This window comes from Heterocephalus glaber, unplaced genomic scaffold, assembly GCF_053883595.1.
Source record: "Heterocephalus glaber isolate CG9 unplaced genomic scaffold, H.glaber_assembly_v1.0 deba00001610, whole genome shotgun sequence".
NCBI classification, from domain to species: Eukaryota; Metazoa; Chordata; class Mammalia; order Rodentia; family Bathyergidae; genus Heterocephalus; species Heterocephalus glaber.
Window position 1 is genome coordinate 18,916,906 of NW_028258381.1, and position 17,745 is coordinate 18,934,650.

The 17,745-nt window shown below is 39.2% G+C and overlaps 1 protein-coding gene and 1 pseudogene across 4 annotated transcripts in view; one reads left to right on the forward strand and one right to left on the reverse strand.

Annotated features, from left to right (window-relative positions):
* Window positions 1–17,745, reverse strand: part of Auts2 (activator of transcription and developmental regulator AUTS2) — a 1,122,451-nt gene that overhangs the window by 978,107 nt on the left and 126,599 nt on the right. The window lies entirely within an intron of this gene.
* Window positions 10,274–11,026, forward strand: LOC101717254 (RWD domain-containing protein 1 pseudogene; annotated as a pseudogene).

Here is a 17,745-nt window from a genome sequence, read left to right on the forward strand (position 1 = left end):
CCTCATCACTATTTGTAAAGCACTGTGGCAAGCACACTGGGCAGGTCATCATCTCATTTAATCTGAACAAACCACTCTTCAGATAACACTCTACACACAGAGAAGCTGGGACTCAGAGGCCTGGCAAGGTGACCTGTTTCCAGTCAGACCTCTATCTCACAGGTCCATGCTCTTTCCACCTTACCTCACTGCCTCCCTACACATGTAATCACACCACTGAGGAACACAGGTATTTATGGTTTATCAGTGATTTATTTTAAACTTAAAATTTTAATTTTAAACTTAAACTTACCCCTAAGCTAATTCTTATTGAAACTAAACTTGACAAGAGCTTTCTGATGCACTCATTATTTCCTGTCTATTCTTTAAAAGATAGCAAGAGTAACCCTCTACACTTCTCTTTGATAACACAATTTTCTCTTAAGAACCTGAGTCACTGAAGAAGCTCCCCCCATCGCCATCCCATGCTCCTAGGGCAGAGAAGCTGAGCCAGTCCCAGCACCTGGAAGGAAGCTCCCCAACCACCATCCCATGCTCCTAGGGCAGAGAAGGTGAGCTGGTCCCAGCACCTGGAAGGAAACTCCCCTGCCATCCCACACTCCTAGGGGCAGAGAAGCTGAGCCTCGCGGGCACCAGAAGCACCCCACCTCCCCGTGAAAATGAGAAGACACATAAACAAGCCTCAAAAACAGACGTCTGGATCACCTACAGCAACCCCAAAGGGAAATGAGATGGAACAACCTGATACTCAACCACCTGGACTCTCTGAACTGGCAACAAAAGAGGATCTGGGAAAAATGAAATCAGAAATAATTACTCAGATAACAGCAAAGATTGTGCTCATAGTGCAAGACATGATTAATAAATCTAGAGAGGACACAGATAAAAAAATAGAGGATCTGAGGAACATGATGGAATCGAACATAGGAAACAAATGGAATCCATAAAACAGATGCAAACACATTTCCAGGAGATTAAAAACCCCATCGAAAGTCTGTGCAGCAGAATGAACCAATGTGAGGACAGAATTTCATATACAGAAGATAAGATTGCAATTAGTGACCAGGAAAAGAAAAATTGCTTTAAAATTGTAAGGGAACACAAGAAATCAATCCAGCAGCTGCTAGACAATGCAAAGAAGAATAACATAAGACTGATTGGAGTCAATGAAGAAAGAGGAGAGAGTGCAGATGACATAAAAAAATTGTTCACAGAAGTGATGGCAGAAAACTTCCCAAGCAGGGGAAAAGAACTTGACATACAGATAAGTGAGGCATATAGGACTCCAGCTAGACTTGATCAAAAAACATCTACACACAGGCATATAATAGTTAGGATTCCAGAAATCCAACAGAAGAACACAATTCTACAAGCAGTGAGAGAAAAGCAACAAATCACATACAAAGGAAAGCCCATCAGAATCACAGCAGACTTCTCAATGCAAACCCTCAAGGCAAGAAGAGCTTGGAGTGATGTATTTCAAGCCCTAAAAGAAAACAGACTCCAATCCAGACTGATGTACCCTGTAAAAGTATCTTTCAAAATTGATGGAGAAATAAGATGCTTTCATGATAAAGAGCACCTCAGGTACTTTATGAATACCAAACCGGCACTCCAAAAAATTTTAGACAATACCCTAGGAAAAGACAGTGAGGATCACAACCCCAGGAAACCCAGCAGAATGAATCCATTGGGAGTGACAAATTAAATGCAAAGGGGGAGAATCCAACAAAAAGAAAAAGTCAGGACAAGGCTTTTAAAACTTTTAACTTCATCTCCCTAATGAGTGTATAATTCAATCTTGTTATTGTACTGATTAGTATTTTTCTGATTCTAGTGTTGCACACCTTTCCTTGTGCTGTACTGGCTATTTATCATCTTCTTATATCTACTTTTTAATTGGGTTGTCTATTAATGAGCTGTAAGAGTTCCTTATATATTCTGGTCATGGGTTATATGCATTGTAAATATGGTCTGTTTAAGGACTACTTTTCATTTTAATGATGTCATTTAAAGTTCTAAATTTTGATGGAATCTCATTTGTCAATTTTTTTCTTTTATACATCATGCTTTTTGTATACTAGGTAGTTCTTACCTACACTGAATTCATAAATATTTTCCCTTATAATTTCTTCTTAAAGTTTTATACTTTTAGGGTTTCATATTTAGGTTCATAGATCCCTTCAAGTTATTTTCATGTATGGAATAAAGGGTTGAGGTTAATTTTTTATATACAGATACCAGGTGTTCTAGTGCCGTTTGCTGAAAACACTATCTCTTCCTTGGCTCTTGAATTGAGTTTATATTCTATAAAATGCTAATGTTAAATAATCTTTCAAAACTCAGTGGACCATATATGTGGGGTTCTATTTCTAGATTCTCTGTTTTATTCCAATGATCTATATGTCTTTCCTTACACCAACACTGCCTTGATTACTGTAGCTTTAGAAGAAGTCTTAAAATTAGGTACTAAACGTCTTCCAACACTGTTTTGTTTTTTTTTTAACTTTTCTAGGTCCTTTGTACTCCTACATAACTTTTAAATTTCAATATCCAATTCTTCATTTATGGCAAGTATACACAGACCTGAATTTTTATATATACCTTGTGTTTTCTAATCCTGCTAAATTCAAGTACAAGTCCTAGGGTCTCCTAGAGATTTCTTAGTATTTTCTCTGTAGATGATCATTTCATCTACATATAAAGATTTTGCTTCTACCTTGCCAATTCTATCCTAGTTGTGTCATTTTATTGCCAGACTATTTTGGTGGGGTCTAGGTTTCAAAGTTTAATGGACAGATAAAGAGTAAGCATATCTGCCCTTGTTCCCCACCTTAAGGAGAAAGCATTGTATCTTCTCCATTCATATAAGGCATTCTCACTGGAAGTATGGCGTACATGTCTTTAATCTGTTGAGAAGTTTCTCTTCTACTTCTAGTCTCCTGATAGCTTTTACCATGAAGAGCTGTAGAATTTAGTCCAATACTTTTTCTCCAACTAGTGACAGGATCATATGGCTTTTTCCTTTCCTCTGTTAAAATGATGACTTTTGGGGGTGGATCTTCCAATGCTGAAACAACACCGCCATCCTTATAACAAAACCACTTTCTACATACTGCCAGATCTGACTTCTAATAGTTTGTTTTGTTAAACAAATTTCTATCTATGTTCATACTGTTTTCTTCTATTATCTTTATCCAGTTTTAGGATTAGGACAATGTTGATTTCCTAAAATGAGGGGAGAAGTGTTCCTTCTTTTTTCTGCTCTAATTGTTTGATATAATTAATCAGTTAAAATGTATATGATCCTGCTGTTGTCATATAGGTAGGTTTTCAAGCTAGGAATATACTTTCTTTAATAGGTGCTATTCAAATTTTATATTTCCTCCAGAGTTAGTTTCATTAATTTGTCTTCCAAGGTACTTTTTAGAAGTTGTCAAATTTATTTCAAAAAGGATTTTTGTAATATGCTTTCTATATCCTTTTAAATTCTGTAAAATCTGTGGTAATGTCTCCTAGATCTTGATATTGTTAATTTTAAAAATGTATAATTGATATTGTGTAACAGGAAGAAAAGGTCTAAAGGAGGAGGGGAAGTGGGAGGAGTAAGGGAAAGGAAAAAAAAGGAAAAGAAAAAATATGAGAAAAGGAAAAAAAATGGAAACAAAGTCTTTGTAAATAGGGAAGGGTGGAGGGGGTGAAGGGAGGGCAAGGGAAGGGGAAAAAATAAGAACTAAGATACTCGTGTAAAGGTACAAGATCCCAATGATGAATGTAACTGTATTTTATACCTAAAATGTACCAATAACCTTAATGGGGGAAAAAAAAAAAAAAGAACCTGAGTCACTGCAAACAGTTTTGCCCTCAGGGACTCCCAGGACAATTAGGGCAGACTCTGTAGTTCGCCCAAATGTCGGACTTTCATTTCAGTAGGTACTGTGGCTCTTCCCCCTTCCATCAATTAAAGTTCCTTGTAACTGTCTATCTTCAGAATATTAAAATTTCTCTTTTAATCGCTGTACAGTAGATTGGATAAAGGGTCCAGAGGCACTTCACCAAAAACTGTTAGTACTGTAGTGAAGTTCTGAGAGCTTCGTGGCAGCTATTTGTCAATCAATGACTTTCAATTTTAGAATAAGAGTTTTAAGCAATGAAATTGCCATAATCTGATCCATGAATGACTGGGAATTTAGGACAACCATTACTGTTACGTCTGATGAGGTAGGGGAGTTTGCACAGGGGACTGAACCCAGGGTCTCATGCTAAGTAATGTGTTCCACCACTGAGCGACTTCCCCAGCCCAAACATCTGACTTTTATGTAATGCTTTTAAGATTTCCAAACTTCTAGACTACACTAGCCCTTGTCAAAATTAGACATAACATCTCCAGACATACCCACTTCATTCTTTTGTATGGATGCCTTATCTGGAAAAGTTTTACCTCAACATCATGTGAGCTTCTCCCAGATAAGGAATCTAGAACCGCGAGCAGAAAAAGTTTATAAAGTAAACATGAACTTTTTCTCCTAAAGCTAAGAACTTCACGATAAAAAAATTTTCTCCATACAATATGCAATCACTAAATTTCATGTTAGGAAACATCCATTCTTATAAAGAATTCTAAAGAAAAATTCCATAAATGCATTATCTAGATGGGATTTGGCTTTGAATTAATTTTTTAATTCATAAAGGAAATAATGAAAAATGCTAAGCCATCTGATATTCTATTAGGTCCAAAAACACTATGACTCTGCATGCTTCACTCCCATTTTACAGATGAGAAACTGGCCTAATAGAGAACTAAAACCCTTCCCAAATGATCTCTTTCCCCCCTCCTCCACAGCAGGACTCAGATTTGAACCTGTGTGAGGGCCAGTCCAGTACTCCAGGGCAGCATGTACAGTAGTGTAGCTCAAGCTTTGTCGCCTTGCCAGACAGACTTGAATTTGAAATCTGCTGTTGCTACTTAGAAGTTGCATGAAAACAAGTCATTTTCCTATGTGTAAACTAGAGCTAGTAATGCCTTCCAAGTCATTCTAAAAACATCAACAAAAAAATCTTGTTTATAATGCCCTTAATCCAGAGCTTATATTCAGCAAATTGCTCATATTTTACTTCTATCACATTATTATATACATATATACTATTAAACAGGTGGCATTTACTGAGAACCTGCTATGTTCGAGGAACTGTTCTTAGTGCCTGTCGAAGGCCATACAACAGTAAATGGCATAACTGAGGTTCAGACCCAGGCAGCTTGGCTCAGAGCCTGTGCCACTCACTACGTTAAATGGCAAAAGTGCAGATGTTAACTTTGTGGCTAACAATATGGCAGTTATCCACCAAAGCAGGGGTTCTCCAAGTTCCTTGTAATTGCTGACCAATAGCAGTGGCAACATCTGAGAATTTGGGAAGGGTGCAAATTCTTGGGCTCCAGGCCAAATCTCTTGAAGCAGAATCTCTTTGGGTAGGCCTAGTATTTGATGGTTTTTTAAAGAGTATATCAGGATCAACTAGAGGACTTACAGGAACATAGACTCCTGGGCCCAAGTAACACATACTTAGAATTCTGCCACAAGCAAAGAATCTTAGGATGGTCCAACACAAAAATGTCAACAATGTCAGTGTCTTCTGTCTTACTCTGGCTTCTTTTTGGTCCCCAGGCCCCTATGGGCAGCGTCTAAGGTCCAGAACTCCAATGGCTGATGAAGGCACCCCAGGTCCAATGGCTGAAGTTTGTGTGTGCTGCCATAAAGCAACATAGTGGTCAGACTCTATTTCATATCCCCTCATCCATGACACTCATCTCACTCAGAGAAAAGGCTAAATTCCTTACAGTACCTACAAGCCCCAATATGATCTGTGACACCCTCTCTCCTCTGCTATTCACGTTCCTCTGCATTCTTCTACCTCTTTCTGCTCTACTTCTTTCTGTTCCAGTCACTGTAACATTCTTGCTACTCCCCAAACATGGCAAGGGTACCCACTGAGAGCATCTGTACCTAACAGTTTCTCCTCTTAGATTGATATTCTCAGAAAAGTTGCACAGGTCAAGTGTTTGCATAAATATCACTTAGAGAGGCCCATCCCTCTAAGAGGAGGACATGTAGCACCTTTACCTGCCCGCCCTTCCTCCAGAACCGGAGGTTTCTCTTTTATCTCCAGAGACAGGTCACCAGAGATACCAAATATTTACTTTTTAGCTGCCTGTAGTCTGTTTCTCTCAAACAGAAAGTATGTGTCATGAAGACAGAGACTATTATTTGCTACTATATCATCAAAGCCAAGACCAGAGCCAGGCACTGAGTAAAAGCTTCTAAAACCACATATTCAATGAATGAATAAGTGGAAGAGTCTAGTTAATTCCAAATATATGGAAAAGACTAATAATCAAATATCATTTTTAAATGTTCATGCATAGGTTGGCATTTTTGGACTTTTTATTATGAGTAACACAACTGGCAAGATATCTCTCCTAAATCCACACAGAATGTTCAAAATCCCATTTTTTTCAAAAGAAATGTCATGTACCATGCAAACTGCAAGACTACTTTTTTAAAGCCTACACAAATATTACTGTCCCTCATGTAATTTCTGATATACAGCTCCAAAATATTATCTCTATTGGAATTTGCATAAAACACAACAGACTTACAGCAAGGTATTAAATTTGCATGCAAGAATGGCCAAGTAATATTAGTCTAGCCAAGGAGATCGTGTCTGTAAACTTGAGAGCTTGCAGATGTAATGAGAAGAAAAATTGTACACTTCAATGAAAGCAAGTTGATTAAAATCACCTGGTACAGTTGTAGCAGTGGAAAGGAGGCAAAGAGCATTTCAAATTTCATAACCTAGGTCTGATAACATAAGATGAGAATCACTGTTCTAGAATAGGGCAATGGAATATGCTGGCATCTGGTCTATCTGTAAATATTGCCAGGTGACAAAGGGAAATAGTATAAGAGTTTAAATGTGCCTCTCTGGCCCTACATTTCCTGAAGAGCCCTTGGATCAAGGAGGTACATTACCAGTCTTGGTTTAGAGCCACAGTGACGTCACTATTCTCACCAGATATACAACCCAGTCTAGGCATTGTGTATGCAGAAAAAGCTTCTTGCTTTTTGCACTACCAAAATGCAAAGATGAAATGCTTACTGGCATGGTCTGAAACAACTAAGACAATGGAGACTAAGCAGAGATTAAAGACTGGACCTCTGAGGACCCAAAACCCTCCTCGCAGGAAGTAGCCAAACTCAGTACAGACTTCTCAAAAGGCTCTGCTTAAGAACATGAGGACAAAAGCCAAAAAGTGACTATTGAAATTTTCTGAGGAGACTGCTTATATTGCTTAGTGTGGCTTGTTTGTGGGAAATCTAAGTGATATTTTACTTTTAAAAGAATTCTTGTGCCCTACAACTGTGAAAAGCACTAGCTCATTGGAATAGGTCCTGAAAAAAAGCCAAGAGGGGAATAAACCAAATGCTAATCCAGGTTTGGTACATTTCTGGTTCTAGGACCTATATTAACTATGCCCTAGATTCTTCATGATCAGGAAAAATGGGGTAAAGATGCATGTTCTTTAAGAGCCAAAAATTCCTCCTAGATATTTACTCTAGAGAGATGACATTACCTACACAAAGATTTCTACATAAATGATCATAGCAGCTTGACTTATAATAGTTCCGAACTGGGAAAACTGGAAAGTCTATCAAAAGGAGAATGGTTAAATAAATTGCACTACATCTATCATTTAAATGCCACAGAGCAATAAAGAGAAACTGATTCCTGGTACATGCCAATAAAGTGGGAAAACTTCAAAATAGTCAAGCTGATTGAAAAAAGTCAGACATAAGAATATATAATGTATAATTCAATTTATATAAAAAAACCTAAATTAAAAAAATTCTCCAGTGACAGGAAGAGACCTGTGTTTGGGGCACAGTGTAAGAATGACAGATTGGGGAAAATATAAGGAAAATTTTAGGATGAAAGAAATGCTTTATAATATCTTGATGGATATTACAGCTTGATATCCTGATAGATTCACAGAACTGTATGCCTAAGCATTTTATTGTATACAAAAATAAGGTTGAAAAGATATGTGTCCTACCTAACCCATGCCTTTGTAATTAAGGAACAAATGAAGTAAGTTATATATGGAAGCTTAGTATAACATGCCCTGGGGATTAAATACTGTAGTAAAAGCCATAGCAGGCAATGCATCCTGTTCATCAGAAAGCCAACAGGACCCAAAGGACAGTCCCGGCTGTTCACAGGAATGGTGCAGGCTGAATAACTGAGCACTTCCTGTGTATCATATGAAGCTCCCAAGCTTCTACATGTGTAACTCAAGTCCTCACAACAACTCACCAGGAGTCCTGTAACACAGGCAAGGAAATTGAGGTTGAGTAACTTGCCCAAAGCTACAAAAATAACTAGAGCAAACAAATTTCATATAAATGGGAAAGAGGGCCTTGTAAGCACCAAAACAGTGGGCCTAGAAAACTGTTTTTCCACCTAAAGGTAAGTATCAAAGTGTGACCTCCAAACTAAAGCTAGGAGTCTACAGAAGGCCTGCCCAGAGCAGAACAGAAAATTTCTTGCATGGGAGATACTCCACCTTTTTATGGACTTGGGGATTGGCAAATAAAAACAACTAGAACAGCAGAAAAAAAAGCTAGCAACATTTCTACATTAAAAAAATTAACCACCTACTATCTGAGGCTTTGCTAAGAGTTTTAAATATGTTCTCAAGCAACATTCAAAGCAAATCTGAGAAATCGTAAAATAATGCTCACAACTACTCTGAAAAGTGATAAATATTATAAATAGATGAAGAAACCAAGTCTTAGGTTACCTGCCAAAGGTATCCACAAACAGCAAGCAATTGATCTCACAGTTGAATCAAGGTTTGCCTATGTTCAAAATTTGTGACAACTGGACACAGTGGTACACACCTATAATCCTAGCGCTTTGGAGACTGAGGTAGGAGGACTGCCACAAGTTTGAGGCCAGCCTGGGTACACAGCAAGTTCAAGGCCAGCCTGGGCTATATAACTAGACCTTGTCTCAAAAACAAAACAAAACTGTGATAATGCTTAAATGTAGCCTCTACCTCAATCCCAGTGAAATCACAGTTTCAAGAAAGTAACAGAAAAAGGCAATGAAAGTATGAACACTGCAACCAATTGTGAATTATCTGATTGTTCAATATTTTTCTGAGAATATGCTGTTATTTAATGAGCAAACATGCCAGGTGTAGTGCTAAGGGCTGTAGATATGAACATACATAATCCTCACAATAGTCCTAAGAGGCAGAAAGAGCAAAGCAACTTACTACCTTTCAAGATGAAGGGCAAAATAAAGCCATCTTACATTTTAAAAAATTTTACTATTAACAGACATTTACTCAAAGAAAATTCTAAAGGATATGTTTCAGAGTAAAAGAACAGTAAAATGAGGGAAGGTCTCAGATGCAAAAAAGAATCTTACATTAAAAATCTGGCCAACATACAGGTAAATCTAAAATATCACCTGGAAAAAGGATAAGTAAGTCTAAAGTATATTCTTTTTAAAAAGGTAAAACAAATACCATACTGGACTTAGGTTTGGGGTGTAGGTGTGACCAGACATAAGTGGTCACTTGTACTGCTCAAGGAAGTTAAGATACGGATTAACTTCAGACTTAACAGTATTACAGTTTAATTTCAAGGGTAACTACTGAAAGAATATAATGTATACCTTCAAAACCAAATCTGGATTGGGGGTTGGCGGTAGGGGGAATAAAAAGAACAGAGAGAAGCCAAGCATAGTAGCACGTATCTGTAATTCCAGCACTCAGGAAGCTGAGGCCAGAGGATTGCCACAAGTTCATGGCCAGTATGGGCTACATAGTGAGTTTCAGGCCAGCCTGAGCTACATAGACCCCAGCTCAAAAAACAAAACACAACAAAAGGAGCAGAAGAAAAAATGGTGGTATCAGGATTCAAATCCAGTAAGTCAAGCCCCCTCCTCATGTGCAAAACACTATCCCAATATTACACAGAAGTAGCTTTCAGGGTATCATGCACTTGATTTAAATTTCAAGTCCTAAACAAATCCAGTTGACAAATTATCATCACAGACCATGTTTCATACATGCACTCTATTCACTGTTGGCTCCTGTAGAAGAGATCTGCCCAGAGCAGGCTGGGCCTGGCGGGAGGCCTCGGGACTCGGCTGTGGTGCGCTGCCTGAGCGTCGGCGTGCTCCATGGACAGCAGCCAGGGCCGTGATGACAGACTACAGTGAGGAGCAGCGAAACGAGCTGGAGGCTCTGGAGTCCATCTACCCCAACTCCTTCACAGTATCACCAGAAAATCCACCCAGCTTCACTGTCACTGTGACATCGGAGGCTGGAGACAATGATGAAACTGTCCAGACTGCCCTCAAGTTTACATACAGTGAAAAACACCCAGATGAAGCTCCTCTTTATGAATTTTTTTCCCAGGAAAACCTAGAAGATAATGATGTCATAGACATTTTAAAATTATTAGCATTACAGGCTGAGGAAAATCTTGGTGTGGTCATGATCTTTACTCTAGTGACAGCAGTGCAAGAAAAATTAAATGAAATAGTAGATCAGATAAAAACGAGACAAGAGGAAGAAAAGAAACTAAAAGAAAAAGAGGCAGAAGAAGTAGAGAAGCAATTATTCCACAGCACCCCTGTTACAATTGAGAATTTCTTATGTTGGAAAGCCAAGTTTGTTGCAGAACTCTTGGAAATTAAAAACAAATGGATAAAAGAAGAGCAAGCAGGAAAAAATTAATTAGGTGGCAAACAGCTGTTTGAAACCGATCATAATCTTGACACATCTGATATCCAGTTCTTGGAGGATGCTGGAAATAATGTGGAAGTAGATGAGTCTTTGTTCCAGGAACTGGATGACTTGGAGCTGCAGGATGTTGAGGACGACCCAGACTACAACCCTGCTGGCCCAGGGAGTGACTCAGAGGACTGATGCACCATCTCCGGAGAGCTCCACAGCCACAGCATCTGCAGCTGTACTGAGAGGCTTTTAATATTCCTTTCTTTTTTTTCTAAGAAAAAATAACTCTCAGGAGAATATTCTTCTGATAATTTTCACCATTGAACTTAATAAACTGACCATAAAACTTCAAGATAAAAAAAAAAGAGAGAGATCTGTCCAAGTAGCTTAGCAAGTAAATGAGACAGTAAAAGAGAATAACAATTTTGTAAGTAAAATTATCCAATCCTATGGCCTTTTTAAATTTTGGCTAAAAAATCAATAATCCCTGGGTGAAAGCCCTCTCTCATAACTAGAGGAGCCGGTCACCTCACACCTAAACTATGTGCACCACACTCCTATTACAAGACATTTTGTTTTAAATGTGTTTTTGTCATGAACATTTATGTTTTGCAATTGTGTCTTCCTTTCTTTCAATTGCCTAAAACTTCAACTGCAGTATCTTCAGATGTACATTAAATAAAGATAAGCTCTTTCTTAGTAGTCAGAGTGGTCTTCTCTCCCACTCCACCCTTACAACCCACCTCTGCTGGTGACTAGTTCCAAATGCTGCCAATCAAGACACATTCTTACATATCAGCTGTCATTCATTCATTCCTGTCTAAATGATGCTGGTCAGACTTCATTACGAACAACATCCTGATCAAAACCTACAGCTAATCATGTCCACAGAACACTGAAGAAACAGCTGGTGTTATCTAGCTGGCATCTTTGGCACGATTCCCATTCCTACAGAAGGCAAACAGGGCCGGCTACACCTCCACAGGACCTAAAAGGCACCCAGTCATATTTCTGGCACACTTCAGGTTGCTATAAACTACATGTCTTCTGTTGCTCTTCCTCGGACCAACATTAGTAGGCCTCACTGGCCTACTAAAGACAGTCTCAGTCTTTATTAAATCCTTTACCCTTGAAAACAAGTGAGAGTTTAGTGGTCCTCTCTTTCATTAGCTGGTTATGCACTGAGGGGGCCGAAGCCAAGTTTATGGTTTCTGATCCTCCAAATAGCAGATTCAACCCTTCCTTCATACACACACATACACACACACACACGGGCACGGGCACAACATACACTACAGGCAGCATTTTACATATCACTATAGCATCTGCATTCACTCAAATTACAAATATTTTCAATCAAAGAAATATTAAAGAATTAACATAAATCTGACAGTAAAATCCTTAAAAATCAACTTCAACTCAGATGCTTACTTTCAACTGTGTTGATACGAATTGTTAGTGATAACTGGTGAAATGAGAGATAGGAAGGACTAAAGAAAAAAAGCAAAAAACAGACCTTTAAATACAAACTACAGGATAAAAATAAAAGCAGGTTTTGGTTTAGGTATTTTGGGTTGTTGTTTTCCCATTTTAATGTGCAAACCATTTATTATCAGATTGGACTACCCTTCCTGTCTGACCCCAAGGTAGAGTGCACAAAGATCTTCCAGGATTCACCATGCCTGTCATGCCCTTGAATCCCAGGTGTGTGCAACCTTTATATCCGGAATCCAGCTCTGTTGATATGCAGGTGTGGAATGACTCAGAGGTGGGCCATTCATGCCCTAAGAGGCACTGGCCTGCAATCAAAAGTTCAGCTATTAGTAACAGAAGTGATTATTTAAATATATGATTTAATCCTAATTAAAACTAGTAGGGGGGATTTGCATTTAGCTGCCTAGTAAATAGTTCTACTATGTCACTTTTAATATCTGAGGGGTATTGCAAGATAATGTTTTCAGGGCAAGAGGGGAAAGTGGTAGGTTGCTGTTCCCATCCTCAAAAGATTGGGTTTATATCTCATTCTCTTGCTTAGGGCTCTGTAATAACCTCCACCCAAACAACCAACCCATCTCTTAGGACAGAACCTACTAAAACATTCCATCCTAGAAAGCTAACAGTCCAGTACACCTAGGAAAACCACCCAGGGACACCCACCGAAGAGCATCTTGCAAGCATATTAATAACTTCAGGATATCTGATCAGGAGAAAACAAAATAAGAAGCCATTAATAGCAGCCCTCATCTCCTTCCTCCACAATGATTACCAAAAGAAGAGCAACAGCTGAATCACAGCTAAATCCTATTCACAAGGGACCCGGGGCAACGGGGTGGGGGGTGAGGGTAGCTTCTCCAGGGAAGCTGCTTTAAGTCATTTCGATTCCCGAGTCAATCACGCCTGCTACAAACCAATACGCATGTATGACCAAGCAAAGACTAGACTCCCTTCCTTCCTTCCCTCCTTCCCAGAGGCTCAGCACAGTGCACCCAGCATACTTAACTGCCCTGCCAACTAAATTGCTACTTGCAAAGCCTCCAGAGGAACTGAGCTCCTCCAGAGACACACAGAGGCTTAGATGTTTACCCTGAGAGCACAAGCAAAAATATCTGCCTGGAGATGAAACTTCTGACCTCTGGGCCGCCTGCCACCACTCTCTCAAAAGCACACAAACCATGTAATTTTGAACAACCGTTTTTACCCTCTCAGTGCCTCAGTTTCTTCATCTATTAGAATACAACGAGAGGTAAGCAAATTAATTCACTTAAAACACTAAGAATAGTGCCTAATACAGAATAAGAGCTCCCTGGTAAACCCCTTCTCCCCAAAAGTGAATAAAGACAGAGAAAAGGAGGAGGGGGAAAGGAAGGCTTAAATAAGAGAGGGGAAAAAGAAAAAAAGGAGAACCCAGGAATGTGGCTAACCACTAATTCCCTACATTGTACCTTACCCCACCCCAGATCTGTAGGTCTGCCCCTTTCAAAGACACAGTTTCTCCACCTGGCCATCAGACACTACAGGAGACCAGAATTCCCATTTGTGGAAAGAACCTCAGCAAAATAATCATGAAAGAGTTTCCCAAAACCCAGGATTTTGAAATTGGTGAGGGATCTGTGGAACCCCAAACTTTCTGCTAATCAAAATGAATTTGCTGGTAGAGAGCCAGTGTTTCCAATTTGATTTGGCAGAATATACCCAATTAGGATGTTCTCTCAATATAATTAGGGATGCACTGTCAATGAACATTTTATCTATTGACAGTACCTGTTGCAATTTAATTTTAAATGTCAATGACTTGTTTGGCTTCACTGAAACAAGGCTTTTATGCATGACAAATAGGCATTCTAGGACAACAAAATGGACGATCAAAACAAGAAGGTGGAAAAATTCTGGGCCGGGGATTTAGCTCAGTGGTTCCGCTGCCTGCCTCGCAAGCACAAGGACCCGAGTTCGATCCCTGGTACCAAAAAAAAAAAAAAAAAAAAAAAAAAACCTATTTAAAAACAAGAGGGTGAAGACAATCAATAGGCTCAGCATAAAGTGCTGTCTTTCAAATATCCTGCTGTGGCTGTAACTACTTCCTTCTCCCAAGAACAGGTTGAAGATTCAAGGAGTGTGCCCCTGTTGTTCACCTTCTCAACTGATGCCCACTGCTTCTAATATAGTATGGGTATGATCTACGTTTGGAGATAGCCAGGCCTGGGTAAAAATGCCAGGCCAAGTAGAGATTCAATTCTGAGTACATCTTGGAGACCCTGACTTATTTTTACTAACCGGGTAGCATTGAGCAAGTTATCTAACCTCTCTGTTTTAATTTCCTCCTCTTTACAATTAGGGAAGGTGTAAGATCTCCATAACTAAGTATATATAAGCACTTAGTTACCACAGTCCTACTACCTTAAATAACCACTCGGTAAATGTTAGCCTCCTGTTTTTATACAATCAATATAAGTGGTTGATGCTACTTTTTTAAATCTATATACTCATGCAATGTAGCAGGGTGTTACCAATTCAAGTACCGATAATGTTAAGACCTTGAGTGACCCTGACTTCTTTTCATGAAAAAATTGAGGAGTGGTGGAACATAGAGCGAAATGGAAAACCCACACCACTACTTCTCTGAGTACACCTGCTCCCAGCACCAACTGGAGCCGGGCATGGAGCATGGCCTGGTGGTGCCAGGTCTTCTGAGTTTCCAAGAACAACCCAAAATGTCTATTTTTATGTGAAATTTCTTGACTTTTAAATGTTGGCAACCACCTCCAAATTTTTGAAACATCAAATAGACCCAATGAACTGTTTCTGTGGCTGGACTTACTTTTAGAAATGCAAGTCTGAGTCCTCTCCTGTCCAGAGCCACCCTCAAGACCTTCCTGGATAAAGATCACCAAGAGTTTTTGCCCATTTCCCATGGAGGCAAATTCTTACTGGACACTAAAAGGCCCACAGATAGCCCGGAGTGCTCTCTAAATCACAGGACAAGAGGCTGCAGCAGGTGCTTCCTTGCTGACTTACAACCTGCTCACTGAGAAGGGAAGTGGATGATTTATGAGTTGCAAAGGTGATGCGAAATGCTAATCAGCTTTATGCTGACATGGATAGCACAGGCAAATTTATATCTTCTCTAAAACACTTCAAATGCTTTTCATGCAGAATAGCAGGCAAGGATAAAGATAAAGTGATAACACTTCAGAGGCTTCACAAAATAGCCCGATTAATCTGGGCCATAAACCTACAACAAATTCTCACTTTTCTCTGAGAAAAGAAAATCATAACACAAAAATCACAGAAAATATCCAAGTCAAATGAAATCAGCCAATAATTTTCCCAATTTGCATGCTATGGAATTTCACCATATTTCTAAGTTTGGTTTACTTCAATATGCTTGATCTCCTAATTTCCCTTTGCAAATATGAATTAGGAAGGAGGAGACGAAAGCCATGAAGGAAGGATGAGCGGCTGGTGGGAGTATGGGTCAGAAATGAGTAGTTAAATAAGTAATTATCCAGAAAAACAGAGAACAATCTTAAACAATCTTCACCTTCAACAAATGTGTGCATTCAACCAATATTCACTAAAAACCGGCTAATGCCAGGTGCTGTCCTAAGTGCTAGAAATACGACACTAAAGAAAACCCAGGCCCTGCACTCAAGTCTTGATGTTCAGATCTAAGAATTAATCGCCCAATTGCTTCTCGGCCTTTTGGCTAAGATCAAGTGAAGAATTGATCGCCAATGCAGATATGACATACTTTCTAGGTTAGACCTCAAGAGAGTCATTCAGCACTGGACATGATACAAATGCCTGCCATAGTTTTCACTAAGTGGAAGTCTCACTAGGCCCTGCCCTCTATGCCCAGTCCCTAACTGACTATCCATAGCAGGAAGCCAGATAAAGCCCAACCATTATGGAGCTCACAGACTCCATGTCAGAGCCACTCCCACTGAACACAAGTCTGTAGCAGTTAACGGCCACTTTTGTGGGGTTGAAGGCTTTTGGCAAAGGGGCCTGCTAGGCATGGGGAAAAGAGAGGCTTAACTTAGTTATGCCCTCAAACAGCTTCTACCTAAGTAGTTCCATTCTTCTTCTATTATTAACTGATACCCTAAATCAGGTTACTGTGGGAGACAATAACTGTTCCATGAGCTAAAAATTAATAGAAGTAAAAGCAGAATCTCATGAAGTCTGTTAATTAGTCTGCTCTGTTAAACCTATTTAACTTCAGGTCCCTCAGAATCCATTTATGAATCCTAGTACCACTATGTGCAGTCACAGAAGTATAGGCCTTCTTCCAAAGGGTAACTGCAAGCATTTGAAGAGAGTTCAGGGGTTACGCTCCTTTTATAAGCAGGTCCGACACCCAATGCCATCATTCACAAGGACCAATTTCTGAGCAACTGCCCATCCAAGTGTGTCTGTTCATTCTTTTGCCATTACTGATCCAAAGGGGTTTTAAAGTGCTGGTATTGTACATAAAGGCTTACACACAATAGTCTATTTAAGATATTCCCTCATAACATCATGTTGGGTCAGAGACTTGACCCAGGAAAGAGAAAGTATAACATAGAAATTATATATGGAAACTTAAACTTTTGGAAGATGGAATAGTCATCTGAATATTAAATGTGCTTGACTCTAAGACTTGGATTCCTGGGACCTATCCCAGGGATATCAGAATTTCCAGGAAGAGATAGCCAAATGTTTTGATAACACATGCCCTAAATCGTTCTTAACTGGTAACATAAATACTGCATCATAAGAATGTCTATGAAATCATGCCAGTTGTGGGAGCGCATACTTGCAATTCCAGCACTCTAGAAAGCTGTGACAGGAGGATCCTAAATTCAAGCCGAGCCTGGAACTTAGCAAGACTCTGTCTCAAAATTTAAAAGGGCTGGAGCTGCAACTGAGTGCAAAGGCCCTGGGTTCAGTCCTCAGTATACCAGCCCCCCAAAAGTCTACAAAATCAATAGACTAAAATGCTTTTTAAAAGACAATATTTTTAACATTAGTAAGAGGAAGATAATTGCTCCCTTTTACTTGCTATATTTGTTTCTACTTCTCCTCTTAAAACCAGTCCTATTCCCTCTACCCCAAGCCCGGCTAATCAAAGTGGAATCTGCTTACTATATCATAATGGATACTTACATATTGAAATTTCAGAGGGAGAAAGGGGTGCCAGTGTGTCAGAGACTGAGAAAACCTCAATTTTTTAAAAAAAATCTGTTCAGAGAACTTATAATTTCACTGACTGTCTGTAGCACAGAAATGAATCCTGAAATAAACAATACTAAGTGGTTACATAGTGGGTATACTTTGGAGACAAGAAAAGGAAAAGAAAATTTCCATCCTGTAGTTGAAGTCAGTTAAGAACTTACCACTCTGGGGAAATCCTTAATATGTAAGTGCCTAGACATTACAGGCATATATACAAATAC